Source organism: Perognathus longimembris, chromosome 2 (genome assembly GCF_023159225.1).
Source record: "Perognathus longimembris pacificus isolate PPM17 chromosome 2, ASM2315922v1, whole genome shotgun sequence".
NCBI classification, from domain to species: Eukaryota; Metazoa; Chordata; class Mammalia; order Rodentia; family Heteromyidae; genus Perognathus; species Perognathus longimembris.
In genome coordinates, this window is record NC_063162.1 from 38,505,881 (window position 1) to 38,511,884 (window position 6,004).

The window sequence follows — 6,004 nt, forward strand, 5'->3', positions numbered from 1 at the left end:
TTGGAGAGTGTCCAAGCACATAGAGTGAGTCGTGACCTCTTGAGAACAATATTTGATGGCCCTAAATGCAAACAAATAAAGGAGAAACTGACAGGGAGGGTCAACCCTTTATGACAGAAAAACAAGTCTTAAACTGCCCGACATGAAGTTCACAGAATAGAAATAAATATTAATTCCTATTTAATCATTGGACTAGGGGCTGTCCTTTATGAGACTTGTATATTTTTTACTGGATAATATTCATAACCAGTATATTGTTAGGCTCCTAAATTCAATTTAAAATCTGGCTTTCCACTGTATTCATAATCTGGCTTGTTGTACTAAAACTTCCTTGGGATACTACTTAAAATGAAAATTTGTCTGTCATTCAAGTACAAAAAAGTAATATAATTACAGGACACAAACTCAATTTCAGGTACATTATCATAGTTTAAAAACCTAATAACTTCCAGAGCCTTGGGATATGAGTTCTAACAGTTCTGAATTTATGGGCTGGAATCTCCATAATTCATCAGATCCAACTAATGCACAATTGTTAAATCAACTAATAAATAACATACTTAAGCTGTCTTTAAAATTTTTCTCTTTTCCCTAGAAGCCAATATTTCCATCTATTTCACCATAAGGCTACTAGAAGAGGAGATTAAACTGTGTGTGTGTGTGTGTGTGTGTGTGTGTGTGTGTGTATGTGTGTGTTAGTTTTAGGCTTGAACTCAGGGCCTATGCACTGTCCCTGAGCTTCTTTGCTCGAGGCTAATACTCTACCATTTTGATCTATAGCTCTACATCCAGTTTTCTGGTGGAGATAAGAGAGAATCTCATGGACTTTCTAACCCAGATGGACTACAAACCAGGATCCTCAGATCTTACCTCCTGTGTATCTAAGATTATAGGTGTGAGCCGCTATCACCCAACACTTAAAAGGATGTTGAAAGGGATGTTGAAAAGCAGAAGAAAATGAGAAAGTAGAAAAGGGTGCCCTTGCCATAAATCAAATGGATATAATTGCCTATAAGAAGTCTTATAAATTAGACTAGTTTATTTAAATTAGTGTAGTTTGTTTGTGTAGGACAAAAAAAAGAGCAGAAGTATAGTCTCCTATGAATGGATTTGTAAGCTTCTGATCCATATATTGAAATGGTGGTCACCAGTGAAGACTGGCGTGGTGGATAGCACTGATCTTCGAAAGCAGTTGCTCGCTTCAGCTTTGGCTTAACTTTGCCTCTCCATACCTCAGGTGTTTTCTGCATGGCAATGGATACAATTTCATGTCCTACTTCTGTCAGAGGAGCGTTGGAGGATCGAATAAGCTAATAAATATGTAATTTCTTTGAAAAACAAGAGCACAATATGCAAATGTGCCATTAGTTGTATACATTATTTAATATTTCAGCACTTTTGCATGAAAATATGAGATAAAGTACAGCTTAAAAAATCCTTGCTTTGATCTTCATGCTCTTTTTTTTCCTCAAGGGAAAATGAAAGTTTGGAAACTATTAGTGCTACTTGATGGTAGTAACTGGTAAAAATATGCTTATCCTACATGGATACAACTCTACTTATGAACAAATCATAAACAACCAGATGAAACTGCATTTAGGGGAGTTTACCTTGAATCTTTTTAGCTGCCTCATAAAAAATATGCCCATTAGAGAAATCATGATTGATCATGCATTGATCAACACTTTACTGGATTTGAAATAATTAAGATCTGGAATATCCCACAAAGACTCATGTTTTAAATGTTGGACCCCAGCCTACCCCAGTACTGAGAGATGATGAGAATTTTAACAGGTGTGCTTACTGAGAGGTTGTAGCTCATTGGTGGTACATATTTGAAGATGACTGTGGGATGCTGATTTCTTCCTCTTCCTTTTAGATTTGCTTCTGGCCACTGGGAGATGTTTGCTCTGTGATGTCCCTTTCACCATGCTGGCTGCCTTGATATAGGACTCAAAGCAACAGGATTAACTGACCATTAATTAAATCCTCCCAAAGCATGAACCAAACTAAAGATTTTATCTTTATAAGATGATTATTAAATCAAGTATTTTGTCATACATACAGAATGCTGTGTGGTCAATGGCTATGTACTTGGAAGTCTAGATAGAATGTCTTTACCTTGCCTGAATGACCACCAAGAAAATCTGAAATCCTTAACAGGAAGAACAGTGTGGGAGGAATATGAGTACTGAATTTCAAATTTTATTACAACCCATAGTAATAAAGACAGCTTGGTACTAGCACAAGAATAGGCCTGAGGACCAATGGAATAGAAGACCCAGAAATGAATCCACAGACCTAATATTTGATAAGGGAGCCACAAACACAGGGTGAAAGACAGCCTTTTCAACAAATAATTCTGCCTGATGGTTTTACACATACAGAAAACTGATGTTAGATCTGTATATATATTACTATTCACCAGAATCAATTCTAAATAGATCAAAGACCTCCATGTAAGGCCAGATACCATGAAAATATTACAGGACATGGTAGAGGAAACTCTAGACCTTTTAGGCATAGCTCAAACTCTCCTATGAAAAGATCCAGAATCACAACAAGTCAAAGAAAAACTAGATAAATGGGATTGTATCAAACTGAAGAGTTTCTTCATGGGAAAAGACAGCTGGTAAGATAAATAGAAAGCCTACAGAATAGTAAAATATCTTATTGGCTATACATCAGACAAGGGCATTGTATCTAAAATATATTTAGAGCTCAAAAACTTAAAGACCCCCAAAACAAACCCTCAAGAAACAACAACACAATTAATAAATGGGCTAAAGACTTAAGAGAGACTTCTCAGAAGAACAGCCAATAAACACATGAAGAAATGTTCGGCATCTCTAGCCAAAACTAAATACAATTCAAAACATTGAGATTCCAACTCACTCCAGTTAGAATGGCCATTATCAAGAAAACTAACAATAATGAATGCTGGTTAGGATGTGACCAGAGGGAGCTCTACTACACTGTTGATGGGAATATAAACTTGCTCGTCCACTCTGGAAAGCAGTATGGAGGTTCCTCAAAAGACGAAACATGGGGCTGGGGATATGGCCTAGTGGCAAGAGTGCTTGCCTCGTATACATGAGGCCCTGGGTTCAATTCCCCAGCACCACATATACAGAAAATGGCCAGAAGTGGCACTGTGGCTCAAGTGGCAGAGTGCTAGCCTTGAGCAAAAAGAAGCCAGGGACAGTGCTCAGGCCCTGAGTCCAAGGCCCAGGACTGGCAAAAAAAAAAAAAAAAAAGACGAAACATATGACCCAGCAACCCCATTCCTGGGCATTTATCCAACAGACCACAAACAAGGCCACACTAAAGCCACCAGCACAACCATACTATACTCATTTCATTATTTACCATAGCCAAGATATGGAATCAACCCAGATGCCCCTCAATGGATGAATGGATCAAGAAAATGTGGGACATATATGCAATGGAATTCTATGCTTCAGTCAGAAAGAATAATATTGTACTATTTGTAAGGAAATGGAAAGACTTGGAAAAAATTTTGTTAAATGAAATGAGGCAGACCCAAAGAAACATAGGTTGTATGTTTTCCCTCATTTGTGGTAGTTAAGTTAGAGTGTGCCTATAAATCTACAAGTAAACACACTGATGGTAAAAGACAAAAAAGAAAAAGCCCTCCACAATACAATAAAACAAAACTCCCACAATGGGACATCATAAATTATACAGGTATCTAAACACAGTAAGACCAAAGGAGGATATTGTCAAGAGAGGAACACAAAGACTCAATAACTGTGGGCATATGATCATATAAAATAATATTTATCAAAATGACTCTTTGTACAATTATGATATTCTGGTATAAAGGAGAAAAATAAAGCTATATATTCTTTACAGAATCATAAAAATAATATTTACCAAAATGAACTCCAAGAAATGGAAAAAAAGAAGGTTTTTAAATTTCTCTGTTGTTTTCTTTGTTTTTCTTTCCTTTTGTCTTGTTTGTTAGTTTATCTGTTTTGGGGAGAGTGAGGGGAAGGACAGAAGTGATAGGACAGAGGATAATCTAATGCAGCAGTGATGTTCACTAGACACTGTTGAAAATGGACTACAACTGGTGGGGAAGGGGGAAGGGGGGAACTGGGAGAAAATGAGGGAAGAGGTGACACTGTTCAAAACAAAATGTACTCATTACTTGACTTACATTACTGTAATCCCTCTGTACATCACCTTTACAATAACAATAAAAAATCAAGAAGAGAGAACTGGAGTGATTAGGTATAAGAGAGTAAAGGAATACCAACACAGTTCATTTTTCTTTGTTCAGAACATTTCAGGTAGCCCAGAGGCTAAAACTTGTCCTTCTCCTAAAGATGTTTCAAACAAATTGTGAGAGGTGGTCCATAGCAATGTAAGAGCTGCTAGATCCCCAGCTCCTAACTGGCAAGGTTCTTTCTCCATAGAATTACAGAGAACTTCTAGCCCAAATGAGCACCTTACATACATGGTGACCACATAATTTACGATTCGAAGTGGGACACTACTAAGAGTTGAAAGGGGTACTATCATGTATGCCAAGATAACAGCTTTGAAAGCTCATCCCAGGAAATCCTCAGACCGTTATCCTCATTTCATATGTAATTTTTTCTTAGCATAAAATACAGTACATAGTCAACTTGGGATGAGTGAGAAATCATGACCCCCTCTCCTCACTTCCTAAAAGCATCAGTTGTAAGGAGTTCCAAAACCATCTTTCATATCTAAATAAGTAAGAAATAAAGACTTGGATCTGAATTTGAACTTCTGTTTTGTGGCTGTGGGACTTGAGGCTAGTGGGACTTAACCAGAAGTTTGATTTTCTGCATTTGCATATATAGGAGACAAAACCTGTGCCCTATAGGTTTGCTTTGGAGGATGTATGTTAAGACTTTGCCATAAGGGCTAGGTGCCTAATGTTAGGTTCAACTATTGTTACCATCATTATTCAAACTGGAAATTTGCTAGAATCTCTCTCTCTCTCTCTCTCTCTCTCTCTCTCTCTCTCTCTCACACACACACACACATACAACCATACATAGCCCAGCATTTCCTCATTATACCTTAGCCCTTCCCACTCATAGCTGCCCACCTGCCTGTTTGCCTATTTCCTGAGCCACCTGAGTCACCAATGATATGCCAGATGCTGTCTTCCCTTCATGACAGGGAGTCAGGATTCTGACATTCACAGAAGCTAACACCAGCCTGACGGAAATGCTCAATAAACCCCGCTCTCATGGCTTTTTTTCCTCCCTATGTTTGTGATGTGAATGCAGGTGCTGTCACCTCCAAAGGGCGGGTGCTCATGTGAGTCAGGACAGCTGCTCCTCCGTGCAAGGTTTTGGGACTTCACCAATTGAGAAAGCCCACAACAGTTGTATGAACAAAATGACGAGTTTTCCTCCAACCACTTTTTCTTCCCTTATCTGAAGACTGTTGAATTTTGTTCCCTCACTGCTCCGGAGGTGGCTGGTCCAAACAGCACTGGTATTTTCCTAGGATGAAGCAAGCAGAGCTGACCACAGGTGCTCACTGAAGGGCATTAGATGGCAAGCACCTTATGACCATAACTCTCACTTCCTTGTCCAACCTTTGATTCAGAGCAGCACAGTCAACTACATCTTTTATGCTTTTTATCTTTTTTTTTTTTTTTGCCAGTCCTTGGGCCTGAACTCAGGGCCTGAGCACTGTCCCTGAGCTTCTTTTTGCTTAAGGCTAGTACTCTACCATTTGAGCCACAGCGCCACTTCTGGCCTTTTCTATATATGTGGTGCTGAGGAATCGAACCCAGGGCTTCATGTATACAAGGCAAGCACTCTACCCCTGAGCCATATTCCCAGCCACTATTTATTATGTTTTTAAAGATAAAAAGTACAGGGGGTATGAGGGACAAGGTAACAAGCAGTACAAGAAATGTATCCAATGCCTAACTATGAAACTGTAACCTCTCTGTACATCAGTTTGATAATAAAAATTTGAAAAAAATAAA

General features: G+C 38.5%; 1 protein-coding gene across 6 annotated transcripts in view; it reads right to left on the reverse strand.

The window, feature by feature from the left end:
- Window positions 1-6,004, reverse strand: part of Ank3 (ankyrin 3) — a 526,258-nt gene that overhangs the window by 305,321 nt on the left and 214,933 nt on the right. The window lies entirely within an intron of this gene.